The sequence below is a fragment of the Alligator mississippiensis genome, chromosome 3 (assembly GCF_030867095.1).
Source record: "Alligator mississippiensis isolate rAllMis1 chromosome 3, rAllMis1, whole genome shotgun sequence".
Classification (NCBI taxonomy): domain Eukaryota; kingdom Metazoa; phylum Chordata; order Crocodylia; family Alligatoridae; genus Alligator; species Alligator mississippiensis.
This window is the reverse complement of record NC_081826.1, coordinates 175,785,825-175,808,954: the sequence shown is the minus strand read 5'-3', so window position 1 is coordinate 175,808,954 and position 23,130 is coordinate 175,785,825. Positions and strand designations below refer to the sequence as shown.

Sequence of the window (23,130 nt, the reverse complement as noted above, 5' to 3'; positions counted from 1 at the left end):
CCCTTGCCAGCTAGAGCCACTACACTTGACACTCCACATGTATATAGTCATTGGGGTGCTGTGTGTCTATATATTTTTGTACAAAAACATTTCAGACTCTTAAAAGAAGATGCTATGGTAGTATTTTTTTGTAGTACTTCTTAGTATGCTTACAGAAAATGCTTACATTTCCAGTACCTGTTTAGAAGACTCCCATAAATTTATGTTAAAATTATGTAGTAATTCTGGATAAGTAGTAAGCATGCACATATATATCCATACAATCATCATCATATTCTATTTTTACTTGAGTATTTAATCATTTTCCCTACAGTAAAATGGTAATCTCTCAACATCAAGTATTCTCTCTCTCTTTTTTCCTGTCCTGATTTTAGAAAAAGTGTTTTTGGAAACATGAGATGGTACAGTTGCAACATTTCATTAATGTGTGTTCAGTTATTGTTTTAGGATTGTTATGCAACAGGTTACAAAGACCTTTATGTAGTAGACTCTTGGCAATGAAGAACAAACATTAAAATAGATATCCAAAAAAGTTACACAATACAAGAATTACAGTTCTGAAGGATGTGTGTGCCCGTCTCGGCTCGATGATTCGCTCCCGTGCTGCCTTTGCCCAGGCAGCTGGTCTTGCTCACCAAGGAACCTTGTGTAGACCCTGGAGGGTTCCTTGATTACCTTTGGGGTATCCCACAAACTCTCCTGCCACGACTTCATATGGTCTTTCAGTGAAGGGGGTCCCCTTTGAGGATGCCTCCAGAGTTGTCACGCGTCCTGGTGAATGTCCATGGGGCTCCAACCTCCCCTACACCCCGGACATACGCCAACCTTTGAGACGAGCCTCAGGATCTTTTGCGGCTATCCCCTGTTGGTGTCTTCCTCAGTTCCTTCCTCTCTTGCGGACAGGTGCCTTGGGCTCTGGCCAGACCCAGAGAGTCTGGTGACACTCTGCCTTTGGGGTTGTTCCTTTCGACGCCCTGTGTGTTCTGTGATGGATGCTGTTGGTCGTCGCCGTGTTCTCACGCGGTCTTCCGTCTTCACACAAGGACTCTAATTCCCCCAACCTGGAATGGTGTGCTAAGCTAACCTGCTCTAGGCAGGGAACTAAAATAGATCAGACCAAGAAAGAAAAGCACAAATGGTACACGCACCACGAGAAAACCCCACGCCCTGGGAACAACCCAAAGTGAAAGAAAAAAAGAACTAAAGACAAGATTGCAAGAGAAATGGAATAGAGAGGAAAAGAAAAGAGGAGCAACCACATGATGGGTCCTGTGCTCCCCTTGCTCCTAATGCCCCTAGACTAGCGTGTCCCCTCAGTCAGGACCTGCGACTTCATCCCAGCCGGGGTTTCTCGCATCCCCTCCGGGATCCGCCTCCACCCTGGGGTCGTGATACTTGCCGCCTCTAGTGAGAGCTCCCTCGCCAGCTCTTACCGTCGCTGCTGCTGGCCTCCCTGCCGGTTCCTCTGCTGCCAGCCTCACTGCCGGCCCCTTTGATCCCCGCCAATCTTCCCCAGTGCAGGGATCTCCCAGAGCTCCTGCTGCTGCCGCCACTGCCAACTGCAGCGGCTGGACGCGCTCCGCCCAGCGGTTCCCCGTCGCTCCTTCAGCACTCAGCATCCTCCTTCCCGCACCCTTGGGGTCGATTTTTATCTTCAACGGGTAATGCCTCTCCGTGATGCCACCCGGCTCCAGCTGGAGATGGGCGTGGCTGATAAACCACTCGGGCGGTTTTCCCTGGCGCACCTCCTCGCTTCTCTGGGCCCCTGCAACAAGTAGGTTTTTTTCTTCGTTTACTTTCATCTGGGGTCTGCCTCTGGATGAGGCTTCCCCCTTGCCTGATCCTGTGTCCCTGGGACAATGTAAAAAGGGAATATAGGGCATTTATACATGTGTTCCAGGACGGGGGGGGGGGGAGAGGGGGACACTTTAGAGCAGCTCCAAGAGCCACTCTAATTAAAGTGTCCAGAGTGTCTGGTGCACCAGTGTCTCCGCACTTCAAAATGGCAGCAGGGGCACTTTACCTAAAGCTCGAACAAGCTTTAGATAAAGTGCCCTCCACCACATTTTGAAGTGTGGGGACACTGATACATGAGATGCAGGAGGCTGCTGGAGTGTGGGGATTGCCACTGTCCAGAAGACTTGATGAATCAAGTCTATTCCAACATGCTGGAATTACAGTGCAGAGCAGCCTCCCTGCTCAAGTGTAGGCATGCATAGTGCTCCTGAAGGTTAACAGCATGGGACAACTGAAATCTTCTTTCTACAAACAGGTACAGCTCAGACAATGCAGGATTCCTTCCTGTTTCCAATGCAATGTATTTCAGTGCTAAGTTCTCTAATCCAAATTAAACAGCTGTTCCTTTAGAAAAGAATAAGTGCTTCTATAGAGTTCTGAACATCATCAAGGTACCACGAGATGTATATAGACCTTACTTCATTACTGTAATTTAGGAAGCAGGTAGCATTTCGAGTAGAAGGCTAAAACAGGTACGAATGTCCAGAACAATGGAGAAAGTTTGCCCTGCTGCATGTAGACAAGAAAGATGACAAGATGTTGGCATAGCAGGTTCTTAGGTCAACAGCTATGCCAACATCTTGCCTCCTCTCTAGCTCTGAATAAGGGAAGTTCTTGTAAAGACTTCAGTAGTGTTCGTATAATCCATTTATCACCATTTGTTTGACCTGAGAAGAAAAAAATGACATGTTTTAAATTGAAGCTGTGCCACTGCTTCATTAAAAATAGTAAGTGTCAAGCTTACATTGTAATGCATGGAGATTCCAACATGGCTGCTTGTGTCTGGGCTCGATCAAAATGGATCCTGACAGTAGGTCAAATCCTGATCTTTGCTATCTGGAGCAGTTGTAGATTGACTTTGGTTTTGGACTCCTACTTAAGCTGACTATATAACATTTAATTTAAAAAAGTAAAAGGAGGAAAAAAAGGAATGCAACTTACACAAATTGTCAGTATGCAGCCCCATATTAGGGCATCTGCTTAGATAATAAGTAAGCTTTGGGGGCTCACAGCAGTCCTTCCCTGGGTGTTTAAGTTGAGAATCTAGCACGTGGTAGCTCTGGCCTTGTTTGTGGTGTCTAGGCATCAGTATATTACATCTGTGTCTTTAGAATAGTTCAAAAACTACATTTAGTTGTTTAGTTACAAATTAGCAGATAAGTCATGTTTGCCTTCCACAACTGAGATTTTTGTTTGTTTCTTTTTTTCTTCTTTTTTTGTACGGTGCTATTTAATTGTCACATCTTAAATTCTGTAACATTCCAAAAATCTTAAAGTATAACAGATAATCTTGCTGTTACTGTTAGTAAATCTACTTGTATATTATAATTATATTTCTGTAACAGCATTCTAAAAAGCCATTGAAAGGATATAATTGATTCTATATGACTTTTCCATATGGGTTATTGAATCCCAGGGGAAAAAAGTTTCTTGTTTGCTCTCCACTGACTGTGAAGCAGTTAATAACAAGGTCAAGGTGGATGCCTTTCTTTTTCAAAGATGCAGTGCACAGCGTTTTTATAGCCAGAAAACTCTAACTCCTACAGGCTAGTATTGTATTCAAACCAGAGTTCCAAGTAATGCTATTGTATTGTAGAGTTAAAGATTTTTAAAATACAGTTTTCTGCAAAGATCCTGCAAAGTATTACATAAATAGCTTATTTTATTCTGGATAGCTTTTTAGACTTATCAAGAACAATAATTACATTTAAAAAATGGTATCCAAGTTTGAATGCCTTAAAGGTTTGAAGTCTCCTACTTGAGCCACCTAAAAAGGCTTGATTTTTCAGCACGTATTAAACACTTCCTCTCTGAAATTCAGGCCCCTTTAAAGTTTTTTAAGGTGGAGATCTCAAACCTTTGAAGCACTAGAATGATATAGTTACTTTTGAAAATCTCGAGAAGCATTACTAATCAGTTTTGAAAACCTTGGCCTACCTAAACATAAAATTATGCACCACATCTCTTTGGGAGCTGCACCCCTGGCTTCAGTGGGTACAGGTTCAATCCTTACTTATCTAGGTATTAGGCATTTAATTTTTAAAATGTTGACCTATGTACATTGTTCTTAAATAAGGAACATACGTTTAAATTGAAGCTTGTGTACTACAGTAATAGTGATGGCAGCTGAATATATAATTTTCCAAATAGAGATTACAAAAAAAACAAGAGACATGTGTTGACCCATACAACTTATATTTGTAATGATCTTGAGGCACTCTGCTTTTATGTTATACAGCAATATTTTTAGTGACTAAAAATAGTTATATGTGCCTTGTCCTGAGTTAAGGCGCAATCCTACAACTCTTGATACGTGCAAGCAGGAGTACCAGGGCGCATCTACACAAAACGTTTACCACAGAGTAGACTAATTAGCTCATCAGTAAACATCTTGGCATCTACATGTACAAGGCTATTAGGCAGGAGTAAACTAATTAACTGTGCAGCAGAGTAGTATTTGTAAATACAAGTACTATCCTACTGTGGAGTTTTTTAATCCACAGCAACCACATGTGTAGATGGTGACGTGGCTGGCTGAGGCATGAGGGTACTTCAGTGTAGGGGCTGCCTGCCAGCTAGCCCTGCACTGCAGCAGCCTTGTGCCCCAGCCAGCTCCTCCACAGCAGGCTGAGCTGGGTCGGAGCAGTCCTGGGCTGGCAGGCTGACCCCCTTGGGCTCCCTTCCAGCCAGGACTGGACTTGGCTCAACATGCTACAGTCCGAGATGCACGTGTAGACATGGTGCCCAGGAGCAATAAATTCCAGCATGGTAAGCACTGGAGTTTATTGCATCATGTTAATATGCATGTGTAGACACGCCCCCAATTACTTTAAACATTTTTCCTTTGTTTTCAGGACTGGAGCCATAATTTGGAAATTCAGCTTTTTGTGACATGAGATCCTTTAAATCTCTTTGCCAGATCTAATGTGCAATTGATATAAAATGATTCTACAATTTCAAACCAGAAGCTTACTTTTGGTTTCATAGGAATGTCCTTACATGAGTGCCATCTTTCTGACCAAAACAAGATTTAAAATCTACTGGAAACCACCAAAGTAAGAGGAAAAGTAAACAATAGTGAAAAAGCAAGCAGCCATTGTAGCAGAAAGATCAAGAAAGAGCACAACGGTGAATAAGCTCACCTATAAAAGTTGTTTTCACAGTCACTTGTTAATTGTCATCCCTATGCATAACCAAGTAAAGGAATCTGAAGGGTGGAAGCAGTTTTCAAATATGGGGTCTTAGAAGGAGGTCCAAATCCTGTACTTGAATTCCATTTTTGCTACCTATGTGGATGTCTGCCATGTTCATCGATAACAGTTTTACAATTCTAGTTTTGGAACCCAATCCTGAAACCAATAGAGTCCATGGAATCTTGCCACTGATTTAACAGTTACAGGAGTAGATTATGTCTGTGTTTGGAAACAGGATTCAGTGTAAATTAAACAAAATTGGGTAATGTAGCTCTGCTCTTCAGCTTGGATCCTTACAGTGTCCACTGACAGAGTATATAGCATATAAGACACAAGCTTTTTTAGCTGGGAATATGAATCAACAAGAAACGGAATGCAGCTTCTCCCTGAGAACTATTGAAGTCAGTCAACTCCTTTAATGCATACAGGGTGCATCTACATGTGCCGATTTAAGGTGCTTTAGCCCAATTTAAGATGCATTAAGGGTGCACGTCCACAAGTGTGCACCCTTAATGTGCCTTAAAAATGGCGATTTTGGTTATTCATGGCTAAATTTGATACCTGCAAAAGCAGTTATCAGATTTAGGCGCGAATAGCTAAAGCACATTAATTCACACGTAGGTACATTAAGGTGCACTGACGCTGTATATGGACTGACTTGGGACTAACTTTAGTTCCACATGAGTCTGTGCACACTGCATTAATAACACTGCATTAATGCGCTTTAACATGTGCACATGTAGACATGAGTCTAAAATCGCCTTCATGCACACATTAAGCTAATGTGCATTAAATTTAGGTGTGCCTAAATGCATGTGTAGACATGCCCACAGAGATGCAAGAATAAGAACATGATGACAGATAACTAGGAACATAAAATGCTATAATCTCGTATTTACTTGCAGTAATTCATCAAATAGATCTGAATAATTCACGTTTCAGTGTGTGATTTTTTTTTTAATTGAATCCAATAAACTTAGAGCTCTTTTCACAAATGACTCACACAGCTGTATTACCACATACAGGAAATGTTATCAATGCAAGAAATCAGCTAGAGGTGGTGTTTGTCTCTCTTATTTAACAATATAATTATTAGTATTTACTTTCAAATGTTGATTACCATGAACTGTGAGGACCATTGCAAAATAAGACTATAAAGGCATGCATACTCTTTTGTGCATACTAAGTACCTTACATATTATGTATCATCCTAGAAACAGCTAGTATGTAAGGGGTAAGGACTATCACTTAATTTGGTATACAAGATATACATGCAACAATATCCAGAGTAGAATAAACATAGCCTGGTGTAGTAACATTGATGTCAGTGAAGTTACCCAGATTACTGTCCAAATAGTATGATACAAATATCCAGAAAATGCATCCCTCATTTTCTTATACCAGCATGTCAATTTTAAGAGGAAATGCATATTTATAGAGAATCTATTTCCCACAAAAAGGGGAGGCTACTGTTCAGAAACTGAATTCAGTCCAAAGGTTAGATCGTATAATATCTTTCTTCACGATTCTAGCATTAAAACATAATCAACAAGTATTATAAAAACCTGTGTCTTGTCAATAAGCTGTTACACTCAACATAGAACATGTAATGAGAAATGGAGAAGGAACTTTTTTCTTCCTCCTGTTTTTTAGTCACTATGTCTTCCTAGAGATTTTGTTCACACAGAATTGCTGATCTTGTATAAATGCATGCAGATGTGATTCATGCATTAGCAGGAATACTGGCTACTTATCTCACACACTTCCCTGCTTAAATACTTCAGCCTTCCAATCTGAAAACAGAAGGAATACGAGGTGACCAATAGAGGTGTGTGAAGCAGGCCATATTCGATTAGGATTTGGCCTGAATTGGGGATATTGATTTACTTCATTGATTCAGATCACTGTCCCCGATTCGATTCAGCCAAATCGGAATCTGAGGATTCGATGCCAATTCAGAGAATCAGCGATTCGGCCATAGATACAGCTTTAAATGTTTTTTCTACATACCTCGAGGTACAAGGCACGTCTCGTACATGCTGCTATGCTGAGGTGGATGGAGCGTTCCACAGCAGCATGGGGGGCTCCTGTGTGCTCAGTGGCAAACCCGAAAGCGGACCGAAAGTACTTCTGGTCCACTTCTGGGTCCGCTGGGGAGCATGCAGGAGTGACCCCATACTCCCCTGGGCTCGGTGATCAGCCACGGGGGGAGACCTTGGGTGTCCCTCAGACCCAGAAGGCACCAGGTGCCAAGCCAGGGGAGCACAGGGGGAGGGGGGCAGCCAGCATGCTCCCCCATGGACCCGAAAGCGGACTGGAAGTGCTTCTGGTCTACTTCTGGGTCTGTTGCCAAAAGTGCTGGGGAGCCACACTGCTGTGGGATGTTCCATTTGCTTCACCATTGCAGCATTCACAAGCTGCCTGGTACCTTGAAGTACGTAGAAAACACATTTAAAGCTTTGTCTATGTCCAAATTGCCGAATCTTTCCAAATCTCTTCAAATTGATTTGGAGGGTTCTGATTCGATTCTGAGAGATTAAAGGGTATCCTGATTCGATTCAGATTTGGAGATTTGGCCACCGAATCAGGCTGTATCTCCGCCAAATCAAATCAGGAACCAAAGCTTTGCACTGTCCTAGTGACCATGTACATCACAAAGCATGACTAGCGAGCAGTTCAGAGACAACTTGCAGACTGGCAACTGCTCAAAGGATTCGGTGAATGCTTTATAGAACATTGCATCTGCAGAAGTCAGCACTGCTTCATAAAAAGAAAAAAAAAGCTTGTCCATCATAAAAATTATCCACAACAGATACTTTAGTCAGCTTTCAATTCAATATCAAGAGTTACACTTGCAGTATAATGAAGTTCATACTTAATTTTTTAAACTATTACACTGTAAAGCTGCAGGAAACCTGTTTATCTGAGCTGTTCCCATAGAAGTTGTAGCTATTTGGGAACAGCTTTAGATCACATATCTGGTGACATCCAGGAGTTTTTGCTACTTAACAAGAGAACATGTAACATTCAGACCTCTTACTGTTGCACATTACACGGAGACAGATTTATGAAAATGATACCTCATGATCAGACGTTGATGTCTCAAGAATGCGTAGTCCTACTAAAGTTTACTGTAATCTGAACATGTCAAAACCTCCTCCTATTTCTCCCAGGCTAATCTACATTCTTTGCTGTTTTGTTTTAGTGCAATTGGCTCAACGGATCTGAAATCCTCCATTATATGTTAAGGAAAGGTTCTGTACAGTTTTTTTTTTCCTAGAAGGTGACTTGTAAATGTGTTCTTGCCTCTTAATGAGGTGTATAGCAAGTTCCCAAGTAGGCTGAGTAAATGCTAATCAAACAAGCCTTAATAGCTATTCTGTCAGGAGTATTTTATTTGAAAGAAGCTTGAAAAATTAACTTGGATTAATCAAGATTCTGATTTTGACATGTGGCTTGATCCTACTCCAGACAAATTTGTAAGAATTTCTATCTTTTCACTACTTGGCTCAGATCTTGTTCTTACTGGGTAGAGGAAAGCTCAGCCATTGCTACAGCACCGTCTTTCTCTCTCCTCTCCCCTACCACCCCTTTGCTGACATCCTCTGGACACCCTTCTGTAAGACCCGTGTTCTTTGGTGAAGGTGGAAAAAGGACAAGTCAACGAAGTTAAGGAAAAGTTAGTAATGTTATGCTGCGTACATATGAATGCTGTGAAAACAGCTCATTTCATGGTGTTTTGTTTTTCTTTTGGTATCTTTAAACTAGGAATTTTGGAAGGTATTTGGGGAATGGCTCACTGCATGACTACATGCAAACAAACCAACTAGTGAGGGAAGGGAGTGGTAGGGGGAATCTGTGGAGAAGATCATCAACAGAGACTCAGGCAGAATGGCCTTTTCCACAACCCTCCCTCCAAGAGTTCCAGGAGCATCTGAGGGTTGGGGAATTCCAACTGACCTGTGCTGTGGAGGAGGCGATGGAGCTAATGACAAAAATCACAGGAAAAAGTTTTGCTTGTTTGTTATTATTAGAAGCATGCTTGTTAGCTTTACTATTTTTTTCCAGATAGTTGATCAATAATATTCATGGCATCCTCATTTCACAGATATTTTAGCATACAAGTTGTGTAGCTAATGAGACACCTCTTATTTAAATAGGTTTATCTATATAATGGAGTTGTAAGTTCATCTAATAGTAAAAACATTTTTCTAGAGAAAGACTCTTCACGAGAAACCCTATGGCAGGAACAGCACAGAATGATAACCTTTCTGTGCAGTTTGAAAGCCAGCCTATGGAGTTCTAAGTTAAATCTATTTAATAGATTTTTGAATCAACAGTTCTACATTATTTCTTTAAGAGCTTTTCTCTCAGATTTAAGAAGACATGCATCCTCCCATTTTTTTTAAATTTATGAGCAAATAAACGTTAAAACGATCATTTCAGGCAGGGTTGTTTTTTTTTTTTTAAAGAAACAGGAATCAAGGTTTGTGCACAACTATAAAAGTGATGATTTTTAACTTTCTTTTTGTTGAAATAGCTAGAATTTTGTGCTGAAAACATCTAGCCTTTCTACTTGGAATACAATATATTTTTCATTTACATTTCTCATGAAAAACGCATGCATGTAGAATGATGGAGATTAATCCTGATGTCAAAATTTAGCATCTAATCCTATATGCATTTAACCCAGCAGTATTTTTGTCAGCAGAATTGTATCTTAAAAAATTCATTAAAAACAATCAAATTAGATTACATTTGATTTATACTATTTATAATGTTACATGCATTCATAATGAAAAGTAAGTTTATTCATTAAGAATTCTATGTTCGTTGGAGATGCGCACACTTTAAGAAAGTCCAGTGTGTAATTTACCCTCTTCCAAGTTCCATTTCCTTCTTGCCTTGAAAAATTTACAAATTCTGTACACAAATGTAAGGGTGAACTACTTTTTGTATTTTAATATACACGCTATTAGCTCAATTCTGTAATATGTGAAAAACTCGTTTTGCAATAAAGTCAACTGGTGTTACTGGTACAAAGCACCTTGTTGAATCAGATTCCAACAAAAGATTCACTATAAAACATTTTGGGGCTTTATTTTGTTTTTGTTTTTAGAGTTCCCTCTTGCTTTTCACAAAAAATGTCAGTTTGCAAAATACTTAAGTATGATATTTTATTACCTGATCCCCCACCCCTCCACCCATGGGACCCCCTACCTACCTCATTCATAGACAGTTTCCTGGGACTGATTCAGATCTGTGTATAGTGAGTGACTGTTGCCTATAATCTGCTGCCTGATTTGTTGCAGAAGTTGGAAGGTGTTTAGTGAATGAAGTAGGGCAGTCGCAGAAGAGGAAGAATGGCATGTAGTTTTGACAGCTTAATATCTGTCTGTAGAACCAGATTCTACTGCTACCACGTACCACTGTCACAGAGCTCCCATGCAATACTGGGAAAGACACTTCAGTTTTTCTTTTCTTTTTTTTTTAGAATTGTGGTAGATGGCCAGTGTTTGTGCCTTGTCTGGGTGTCCAGTGAGCAAGAAGGCTGGAACCAGATTTGCAAAAGTACTCACAACTGTAAAGTCAGAAAGCATTGTGCTATAAATGGTCTATAATGCCATATACCTTGGGAGAAAAAAACCCATACCTATCTTGGTCACCCAAAGCGAGGGGGTCACTTGATAATGATGGTCTTAATCTCTTTCTGCCTCGACTCCACCATCAGTATTAGCATCTCCCTCCCTCACAGAGGTGTTGGAAAAAAAAATTGTTTCTGGTGGCAGCATTGTATAAATGCTAAAAAAAAGGAAATTCATGATTCTGTATTTAGTGCAAGGTTCAAATGGCTGACATTAAAAAAAGACTAGGACCACATGCTGAGTGGTGTGGGCAGGGGATGGGAGATACCCATTTACTGAATAAGGCAGAAGTACTGTGAGTGAGTCTGTGATAACGTGACTGAAGACTATCCTAATGCGTATGTGAATAGGGGCCAAACGAAACGTTGTTAGCACCACCACAGACTGGCATTTCTTACCATAAGTTCTTACAGTTTAAATCTTAAATTTATTTTATTTTTCCATGCAACATATGTGAATTGCATAATTTGCAGGAGAGGAGGATAACATCCAGATTTTTAATTCACTTGTATATCTATCTCCTGGTATGGAGAAAGAACAAGAAAATACATTTAAGGAAAAGTCCAAAATACACAATGGGTGAAGATTAATTGATTGTACTGTAGGAGAGGAACTGTTTCATCTACTACTGTGTATCTCTTCTATCTTGATTTTTTTTCTCACCATGCTTCTTGCAATTAAAATAACAGCAGGCTCTGCATTTATGAGCACCTCTATAGTAAGTATTCTCTGGGCACATATGTTGAAGGAAACATGTTTGTAAGAGAGGGTTTGACTAAAGAAAAAGTTTATAAGCACATAAAACCTTACCTTAAAACTGATTCTGTCTTAAGAAAGGCATTTCACAGATACCCTTTGAACTGAGTAGCTGTTTGTATTACAGAGGGTCCTGCAAGGCTGTTGTTACCAACCCTGCTTGATCTAATTTCTTTCTGACCCAATTTATTTGCTCTATTACCGTTGCGTCAACATCAACCTCAGCGCTTGGAGCTGTAGCCTGATTCACTCGGTACGCTCTCTCCTCAAAAGGTCAATGGTGAAAATCCAGAGCTCACATTTTCACTCCCATTGAAAGCCAGGGCAAAACTTTTTCTAACTTTTAAGGGAGGCGACTTGAAGCTCATGTCCCTTCCTTGGGGAGGGGGGGGAAGCCCTTTTTATTCATTTGCCCTGGCACCCTCAATCCACTGCCAAGCAGACAACAGACGTGTATGTACGTGTGTGGGGGGGGGTACCCCCCCTCCCATACGTGCAAACACCTCAAGCCAAATCCTCACTCTCAAAGCGGCAGGATGGGCCAATTTTACATGTAACCCCCTCAAACCTCTCCTCTCTTTCATTTCAACTAGGCAGGAGCGGGAAGCGCCGCTCCCTGCAACCCCACGGGGGCTCCAGCACCCCGGCAGCGAGCCCCCACGGGTCTGGCACGAGGAGACCCACCCCCAGCCACAACCCCCGGCGGGCGGTAGGGGCCCTGCCCACAGCTGGCGGATGCGGGTGCGTGCATGGGGCCCGTTGCAAAGCGGCTGGGACCACGCAGTCCCCCTGGCACCTACCGGCGCCGCCCAGCGCACTTTTGCCTGGCGCAGGCTGCCGGGTCTGGCGGGCGCAGCTCCGGCTCCGCTGGGCTGCTGTTGCCGCGAAGCCCGAGTGTGAGCCCAGCCGAGGGGGAGGGGCAGGGCTGTGGTGCGGCGCTGAGGTGTGCGCTCAGGGTGGAACCTGGCTCAGGTTAATCTCCAGGGACAAGTCTCAGCGCATGACTCGGGCGCGCAGGATTTTTTAGGGGGTGGGAGCGGCTCCCCCCCCACCCCTGCCGCTGCGGCTGTGGCTGAGGGGCAGGGCAGAACGGGCCCCCGGGGAAACAAAGCGATCCGCGCTGCTTCTGTCGCTCGGCGACCCGAAAGTGGGAGGCACGCCTCAAGCCCAGCGGGCGGGCGCGGCACACGCAGGCATACGCTGGGAAGCCTGGGGGGCGCGCTTTGCCCGGAGAAGGTTCTATTGGCGGGGGTGGCGTTCTGGGCACCTGCCTTCTCCCACCTCATTGGCTCCTGACTTACAAAGCGGGGCTGGGCGGAGGCGGGTGGAGGTAGCCGGGGGCAGCCCGGGTGCTGCAGTGTCCTCTGCCCAGCGCGTTCCTTCAGCTGGGAGAGTCCCCCTGTGAGCCAAGGCCCTTCTCTGTGACTACACAGTGTCTTTCTCCCTCCCCCACATGCATATATACCTTATACACACACGTCCACACACATATAACATGCACAGATACATACCTAATGCATATACACGTGTGTGTGTGTGTGTGTATAATCCTTTAGCTTTGAGGCAGTGCCCATGTGAACTACAAGACCCTCACACATTGTAGCCACCAGTTGTCACAAGGGACCTTGAGAGCCTCCCCTCTCCCCCCCTTTTTTTTTCAACCTGATCATACAATGAGGGAGGAAGCTTTATACTGTTTACTTTGTTACAGACATTTTGCTTCAGCCTGTGCTGAGCACCTGGGCTGTGTCCGTGGTGGATTTATTTTTGGATGGAGGGAAATCCAGAGTTACTCTCAGCTGTGCCTCACCAGTGGGGCAGCAACTAGTATGGAGAACGACTTGGCAGTCACTAACATCCTCATGCTATTACAACTGAGTCTCAGCTGAGTTATATAACAGTTTTTGAAACATCAGCGGTCACTCTGAAGTAGTGCTTAAGGACTTGTCTACATATGAAGATAGTCCTGAGAATGGACATTTGTGCCAGGTGAATTAGTCTAGCAAGTCCATAGGCTGGCACCGTCATTATGTTTTGCTTTAGGCAGTCAATGGCAGAATAAATTAAGAGGTGCTGTCTTTAATAGAGTTAAGATTTCATCAGTCTCAGATGAGCTCAGCCTTAAGTTTGCATTCTGTCCCTCTCAGCTTTCCCTGCAGTTTCGGATAGATTCTCTTTGCTTCCTTTCCTGAAATGTTATGAGCTCTTGATATGTTCTGCTCAAGTGTTACAACATTGCAAATTTGGGAGAAGCAGTTCATCTATGTGGCTTGTACAGCTCTTTGAGGCTGGAGGAGGTACATAAATGTAAATTTTCCGTTTACTGGAAGTTAAAGAGTCAATGGTGTAATGGCAACAGCAGACCCTGGAGATTAAAGGGAAACCAGAAGAAATTAATGCACGCACAAATGCAAACACACTCACACACGCACACACGCGCACGCACACACACACACACACACACACACAACAGTCCCTGACAGTATCTAATAGTGATGATAGGTACACTAGCTTTTAATTGTTTGTGTTTTGGGCTAGGCCAGGAGAATACTAGATGGCATGTATAATATAATTGTATTTGTTTCCAGTAATTTCATGGTACTTGTGGTAAGCCTGTGCATTTTTTCAATAACCTTAAATTTACATGTTTTAATTCAAAAGGTGCCAAAGTTTGTTTCTGACAGCTAAAGAATGCAACATTTTAATCAGTCTGATGCTTTTGAAGTTGTTTGAAATTTTAAAGTATGTAGAAGCTTCTTTAAAAAAATAAGCTGTATAAGAGAATTGTACTTTCATTTAAGAGAGTCAGCTCTCTAGTTTTATTTTAAGGCAAACAACGCCCTTAAAAGGACACTGGAAATTTTAAAACCATGATGATTCCTGAAGAAAAATATTTTAACTGTTGCTATTACAAGTAACATATTATTTTCATTATTATGAATAAAAGGCTAGAAAAATATTTTTTTTCTCCAGTTCAGTTTGACATTGTACATTTGACAGTGTCACATATGCAGCCATTTTCAGTTTTTTCCTGCTGTTAGATGGTTAGACAATTTCCTATGGGGTGGCACATACTGCAGCATCCCTGGGAAGCCCCATGAAATACCTTTGACTGAGAAAAGCTATGCCTTGTTTGCTTCTCCCCTAGCTTCTAACCAAGACTAACAGGCTATATATTTTATTAGCTATAGGATACTCCCTCCTCTTAGGCCAACTCCAGCCTCCCATCTGTTTAGAAGATGGGGGGGGGGGGAGGAATGCTAAGTATCCAGTCTTTTCTCCCTTTTTCCCTTACCCCATGGCCAAATCAAGATGTGGGGAGACTGAACAGGATTGGGTTTGCTTCTAACTCACCTGTATAGCCACATAAGATCTTGGCTGAATGTGATCCACAAACTGTCATTCAGGGATTCTCAAAACTTTTCCATGATGTGGGCAGTATACTGTGGGGGCTTCCTCTGTCCCATTCACTGGAGCAGAATGTATCCTTGTGGGGGCCACAGCAGTAGTTGACATGAAAAAACAATGTTAGAGAAATATCTGTATATTTTTAATGCTAGAAGAATGATACCATTTTTTGCAAAAAATTACTTACACTGTTTATTTTTTCAGCTTCTTCCTAACTGAGTGTCTGGATAAAGAGCTGGAGACAAAGATAACCAGTACTGTGCAACCTGCCAGCTCCATGGACTGCCAAAATGTGTTCTGCAACAAATTGTTCCACTGACCCCAGGTAATTTTAATACCTTAAGGGCAGACCCTACAAAAAGGGTTGAGTATACCCAGATAAATGCAGAATCATGTTCCAAGTTAGGAATGATACTATACTTGTCTCCACAATTAAAAGACTGCCTTACATTTTAGATGTTGGTCAGTACACCTTAGTAACAAAAATTATAATGCAGCACGTGATCAAACTCTTCAGTGAATCTTTGTGATTTTACCCTTTATCAAGGTTTTACGTTTGGAATATACTAGGATCTGTCAATAACTTAACCAATGATTGCAGATTTTTGACCCTTTAACAACATAAAGGTTATGTGCATATATTTTGGTGGCATAGCATTAAAAAATAGTATCTATGCATATTACATTTACACCTGTTTCTTCTTTCAGTTCTGTAAAAGTAAATTAGTGCTTTCTTATCTTTTCATTGTGTTATGAAATTGAGTTGATTATAAAGTGTTTTAATGATAAATGGTTAATTTTTTTTAAGAATTAAAAAAAAGATTTTAATTTTTCATTGAATATTGATACATTTATGTCCTATTTATTAAAAAAAAAACTCTTGAAAGCTGAATGGATCTATGTTCCTTCTAAATGGTTTTAAATGTATGCCTTTGAGATCGGTAAGTGCATTGACCATTAATTTTAAAAACTGTAGCTTCTGAAAGAGACAGCTTAAATACACTAAAGCTGAAAACTAAAATAAAAACAAGTTATTGTACGTTCGTATTACTTCATTTGGCAACCAGTGAAAGTTCAGAGACTTCTCAAAATAACATGGAAAACTGCTATAGGGTAAAAGTAATATGTTAAAAAGGTATTTGCATTTTCTTGCCTAAACTCGGCATTTGATTCGTGAAGCTGCAGTGATTGTATTGTTCCCGTCAATAACATTAATGGCAGGTATCTGTTGATTAACCACTTAATGTCTCCTTTCAGTATCTAGAACATACTTGACAGCTTAAATATGTGAGAGAGAGACAGAGACATATATAGATGTTGTGTCTGAAACTCCTATTCTGATACTGTATTATTTAGGAAGGACATTAAACTTGAGGTTTCTAGCCTATTTCTGCTGGAACTTAAACATAGTGGAGGACTTTTCTAAAAGAACCCTATTATTCTGCCCAAAGTTTTCCTTTATAAGGAAGACAGATTTTAATCTCTTAACTTTTAGTATGTGTTAATAGTACTATATTGCACCTCCATATAATTTTTTCATCGAAAGACTTAAGTGAATCCAAAGACACAATTTTTCCAGTATGTAGTAGATAATAATACCCATTTTACTAGTGGGGAAAGCTGTGCAAAATGGTTAAGTGATTTGCCAAGCTCACACAGTGACTTAGGGGTGCAAACTAGGAAATAAACTCGGAAGGCAAAATATAGCACAGCCTTTACAGTCTGAGAGAGAGAGTGGGATCCAAGCTACAGTGGCACACTCTCTGGATTCTGAGCAGCTCTTTGTGTGAAAAGGTCCCCAGCACAATTTAGGCAATTCTGGGGCCTGTCTAAATTTTCTGCAAAGAACCTGTGCCTTGATAAATTTGTCAGGCCACCTATACCAAGACCTGAGAGAATGTCAGTGAAAGGGAGTCATATGGCCATCTATTGCAGGGTGTTTATTACTGTGGTGGTGGTGGGGGGGGGGCCTTTAATTAGAGAGCTGAGCTAATTAAAATTACCCAAGCATCACGTGTATCAGTGTCCCGCATTGAAAAATGGTGGTGGGGTGCTTTGAACTAAAGCTCATCAAATGAGCTTTAGTTTAAAGATCCCCACTGCCATTTTTCAGTGTGGGGACATCGATACACGTGGCGCTGGAGGCTACTACAGTACATTAACTGCCGTGTTCCAGCAGACTTGATTAATCGACTCTGATGTGCTAGATTTACAGCACATTGGAACAGCCTTGCTGCACGTCTATAGGAGCACTTAGTGATTATGCTGCTTTTAAGTCCCTTTTATGCAATCCTGGCTTTTTTGGAGATGAAGATAAGATTAGGGCAAAGTCTTGTTCATAATTTCCAAATTTTGGCTTAAATTGTCTCTATATTACACAGTAAACCTAATGAGTATGCAACATGTACATCTTTACAGCAATACAATCTTTACATTTATACAATACCTTGAGAATGATGCCACAGAAAGTAGTGTGCATTCATGCAAAAAAAAAATTATTAGCTGTATCATGTTGCTATTTATCATAATTCTATCACAAGCCCCTCAGTTAGGGCTGGTTCAAAATTATCTAAATTGTTTTTGTTTTTTGATGAAAAAGTGGGTTTTGATTAATGAAAAATTTCCTGCCTTGTAAATTTGATTTTTTAAAATCAGAAACTTCCAAACCTGTGTGTGTGTATGTGTATATTAGATACCTCCCCCATTGTATTTATATATTAATTGGTGGTTACATTTTTGACATTTGAAATATTTTAATAATTTAATTTTGATCAAATGAAATTATTCATGCATTGACAATTTTTTCCATTAGAAAACCAAAAAAAGTTTACTTTTTTTGAAAAAAGTTGAAATATTCAGCAGAAAATTTCCTCACTTTACTGTCACTTCTACTTACTATAGTTACCTTTTTTCTTGAGAGACCCAGCTACTGAAATCAAAAGATTTTACAGAATTTCTTTTAAAATGGAAATAGAAGCTTGCAAACATGAAGCAAATGCATCCTGAAGACAAAAACAAATAGCTCATCTCTTAAAGTTATGGTATATTTTTTATGAGAATTTCATAATGTTGTAAAGCTTGATTTATGTTTTTTTTAATGGTGAGGGTTTAGCAGCAGGGTAGATAGAATGATATTCCTGCATTCTAAAAGTTAATTTATCTTTGAATCTCACATTTTTTGGCTACAACTTATTAAACAAAATTAAAAATACTAAGTAATACAGGACGGACTGGGTGAATCAAGGAATTACAAATGGCACGTAGATCCTTCCCCCTTTTAAGTCACTAGCCTAGTTCTGGACCAGACCACTAGCAGCAGAGAGCTGATACCAGCTGAATGCTATATGACCTATGAGAAATAGTTTTGTGAGGGTTGTGATGGACATGGAGGAGCTATTTTGTAATCAAGGAATGCTGCTTTGTAGTAATAAGAATACTGTATGTGCCCTGTTAGTAGGGTAATGTAACTATATATGTTGGGTTAATAGAATTTCCTAGATAACTGTGTTAATAAAGGGCTATTGGAACACATAGGCAAGGGAGCAACACTGGCTACACTTGAGCAAGCTTCCAACAAATGCTCAGGGAAAATAATGACAAGATAATAGCTACTTTCTGAGCCCAACCCAAAGTTTCATGGCAGTTCTTCCAGTGTGGGGAACTAACAGATCGAAGCTCCATAAAACACTGAAAAATTGAGTTAGTTTTTGAACAGTCCTTTTTTAAGGATTCATTCCCCAAGGCAGTGGAGAAAGAAGTGATTTATGAGTTAAGAGGGAATACATTGTGCCATCTAGACCCTTAGTGATCTCACAGAGGCAGTGGAAGCTAAGGACAGTCCTTAAGGAGGACTATACATTAGTGGCCAGCACTTGTAGGGAAATGATCAGGAAAGCCAAGGTGGTGACTGAGTTTAGGTTAGCCACAGGAGTCAAGGACAATAAGAAGTCCTTCTTTAGGTATGTAGGCAGTAGAAGGAAAACAAATGGAAGTGTGGGACCCCTGCTTAACACCTGGGGACAGCTGTTAACCAACATCCAGGAAAAAGCTGAACTCCTGAATGCTCATTTTGCTTTGGAATTTCACCGGACCAAGGGGAAAGACAAGTGAGATAAGGCTCATAGGGGCATGCCGGGAATGACAGCCTCCCCACTGTGGATGCTGAGCAGGTGCAATACCAACTAGAAAAGCTAGACATTTATGTCAGCAGGACCGGATGGACTTCATCCGAGAGTCCTGAAGGAGTTGGCTGAGGTCATCATAGAACCCCTGGCAAAGCTTTTTCAGAATTTGTGGTGCCCAGGGGAATTTCCTGAGGATTGGAAGAGGGCCAATATTGTGCTCATCTTCAAGAAGGGGAAGAGGGAGGACCTGGGCAACTATAGGCCAATCAGCCTAACCTCTATCCCAGGGAAAATCCTGGAAAAGCTCATTAAAGAATCTATGTGCGATACGCTCGCGGAAGGTAATATTCTTAACGTCGGCCAGCATACCTTTGTCGTGGGTAGGTCTTGTCTTACTAATCTCATCTTCTATGACCAGGTCTCTCGCCATCTGGACATGGGAGATGAGGTAGACGTTACATACCTAGACTTCCAAAAGGCTTTTGAGCTTGTATGCCATGATATCCTTGTGGGAAAACTGGAAGATTGTGGGCTCAGCTGCTTGACGGCTCAGTGGGTGGGAAATTGGCTACAGGGTAGGATGCAGAGAGTTCTCATGAATAGATGTGTGTCATCCTGGTGCAAAGTGGCCAGTGGTGTCCCTCAGGGGTCTGTGCTTGGACCAGTGCTTTTCAACATCTTTATCAACGATTTGGATGGGGAAGTGAAAAGCTTGCTGGCCAAGTTTGTGGACGACACCAAATTATGGAGCAGTATGGACACGTCAGAAGATAGGTTGCAGATACAGTTGGACCAGGACAGGCTTGAGAGTTGGGCAGACGGGAACCAGATGAAGTTTAACATTTCCGAGTGTAAGGCGCTCCATCTGAGGGCAAGCAACCCTCAACATACCGACAGGTTTGGTGGTGACAGCTTGACTTGCACCACAGCCAAAAGGGACCTAGGGGTAATTATTGACTGTCACATGAATATGAGCCGTCAGTTCGAGGCCGTGGCCAGCAGGGCAAATAACACACTGGCATGCATCAACCAATGCATCTAGTGTAAAACTAAGTAAGTGATACTCCCGCTATACTCAGCACTGGAGAGACCACAGTTGGAATACTGTGTCCAGTTCTGGGTGCCGCACTTCAATAAGGACGTGGAAAAACTTGAGAGGGTCCAGGAAAGGGCCACCTGTATGATTAGGGACTTGCAAGGCAAGCCAAATGAGGAAAGGCTGAAGGTCCTGGGCCTCTTTAGCTTAAAGAAGAGAAGCTTGAGAGGAGTCTTGATAGCAGCTTACCCCTATATCAGAGGTGTGCATCAGGAGCTCGGTGACAACTGTTCACTAGGGCACCCCTGGGGAAGACCAGGACCAATGGATACAACCCCCTGGAAGGCTGCTTCAGGCTTAATACAAGGAAAAACTCCTTCACGGTCAGGGTGTCCAGACCGTGAAATAAACTCCCTCCAGAGGTGGTGCAGTCACCTAACCTGGAGGTTTTCAAGAGGAGACTAGATAGTCACCTTGCTGGGCTCACTTGATCCCAGTTGTCTTCCTGCCCAGAGCGGGAGGACTGGACCTGATGATCTGTGAGGTCCCTTCCAGCCCCTAACAGTCTATGAATCTACACATGAAATTAATACACCTGTTCTGTTCAGAAAATTCAGGAGCATTAAACCTAGTAAATGGCAGTTCTTGTGTTCTAAGTCCTGGGGAGATGGTGATACTATCTGAGGCCACATGGTCGTCTTCAGATTCTCCTTAGTGCAGAACAGTATACAACAACACATCTAACTAACATCTATTTCTGTGGTGCAGCCAATCTCCACTTTCTTCCTGTGTGTGTGGATCCCTGTTCATTCAGGAATGCCTGTATGAATTCCAAAAGGAAAGGAGGGGTTAAAATAGGAATACAATGCTCCTTTTTCCTTATTTGGAAAGTCCCTTATGTGGAGAGATACGAGTTATTTTTCCTGCCCTTCTGACCTATAAAATCTGTATGGGAAAAAAAAATCTTTTTGGGCATCTTTTTGATACTCTGTTTTTGCCTTTTTCTACATATGCCTGTTTATTTTAGTACATAGCCAGACACAAACGGTCATCCCATTAGCAGGAAAATGCAGCATCACACTGGATAATAGGCAGCTCCTGTGTGAAGTTAATTAAAATTGTCCATCAGAAAAGGAAATAAAGACCACATACCAACCATCTCACAGTGACTGAAATTCGGATTTAACTTTTATTATAAGTATTTAAAAGCAAAAAAATTTATTTTAAATTAAACTGCTGGCAACTTGCAGCGAGCTTCTAAAACGTCTCATGCAGTAAAACTGAAGAAGCGTCTTGCCTAGCAGGTGCCTGAAGAATACGTCATTGAACAATAGTCAAGCTTCTTTGTGTTCTTTTAATCTGTAAGCAATTAATTATGTTGTGCATATCATTTCACATAACAAGGCTCAAGAATGCTTCTTTGTATTGTGAGTTCAGAGTAAATTGTGATTTTTGATGCAGAACATAGTTGAACAACTAAGGTAGAATTTTATTTCTATTTAAGTGTAGAACAGAACTCTTTTTTTTTCATCCAGTGATTTTTTTCCTTTATTTATGAATCTGATTAAGACAGTCCTCTGTCAGCTGATCTTTGCTTCATTAAGAGTTTTTCTGCCTGCTGAGATCTGTATGGAAAAGGATACTTACAAAAAAGCCAGGAAGCCTTTTTAAAATGGATGGCCATAATGAAATAAGATTCCAGTGAACCAAAAGGTCACTAGAAATAGAAACTGAACTGATAAAAGAATAATAATGTTAAAATAAAAACATTTACTCAGACTCTTGGTGTGTGCCCTATCTTTCTCACTAAGATTGAAAACCAGTGACTTTCAAAAAATGTCATATTTAATTAGCTTTCTATGGATTTTAGAATTCAGTGCCTCTTCAGAAATAATAATACATATTGTTCTTGCACTTAGAAGTTGTCTTAAAAATGATATGGCAGATCCTAGATAATATTTATGCCCTGTTAGATTCCTCTGATGGCAGAGATGGACTTGGAAGCTGGCTTAAATGGGTATCCAAAGATTCTCAAATGTGAGGAAATTCCCAATTCTTTCTTCTCCCTTTTTTTAATTAAAATGTCTACTGATAAGACATGCATTGATTTCATTGGGAGTTTTCCCTATATACAGATTGAAGGATTTGAAATGTACTGATTTTGCCACTCATTAAAATATCTTTTAATCTAAACAGGCTTCTGGGGCTACTTTAAAAGCTCTATATGTTATCTTGCACATATAAGATGGGATCTAAATATAATGTAGATTTGAGGTTCACCTCTAGAATGGGAAGTACTGCCACAAAACAGGAATGGTAAGTGCATTAGCTTCTTCGTTGACTTCAGTGAGGAACTTGTAGGTTACCCATTCCCACACATTCATATCATTTGAAGAAATTCAGATCTTTGCTTAGTTACTTTCCAGAGTACAATTTGATAATTTGTCTTTTCTTGACATATTAGATATATAATAAATTCTAATTTATTGTACTACATGTAGTGTAAACCTGTACATTTGTTCATTTGAGGTAAATGGAAAGAATGAAATTTAGACTAATGTGTGCTAATTATTTTCATTATCCAGGAATTTAGTGGAGAGAAGAGGGGACATCTGATATTTTTCTGCAAAAAAACATACCACTGTGAATTTTTTTAATGAGACAGTTTTGTGGCTCAGTGCCCTTAATGTAAGACTAGGGAATAAAGATGCAGCATTCCATCCCCACCTCTGGTATTAATCATCCTTTGTCTTTGCACGTGGATAACACTTTACAAATGTTATTTGTAAAGTAGATATTAATGTCTCATTTTACAGATGTTGAAACTGCAATTCAAAGGATGTAACTGATATGCACATGGTTACATAGAAACTAACTGTCAAAAACAAATTAAATGGCAGTTCTTTGGATTCCCAGTCCTACAGGTAATTCTGTAGGTCACAAGAAAATTA

General features: G+C 41.0%; 1 protein-coding gene across 13 annotated transcripts in view; it reads right to left on the bottom strand.

Moving 5' to 3' along the window:
- Positions 1–23,130, bottom strand: part of LOC109281489 (uncharacterized) — a 74,707-nt gene that overhangs the window by 22,972 nt on the left and 28,605 nt on the right. For 9 of the 13 annotated variants that reach the window (XR_002088144.2, XR_009460949.1, XR_009460947.1 and 6 more), the window contains exons 2-3: positions 14,966–15,098; positions 12,412–13,976 (exon numbers count right to left, since the gene is read on the bottom strand). The exons of 1 other annotated variant lie outside the window; for it this stretch is intronic. The gene's annotated coding sequence lies outside the window, so the exon portion shown is untranslated. 3 more of the 13 variants (XM_059724662.1, XM_019480781.2, XM_019480783.2) reach the window with 3 other exon arrangements.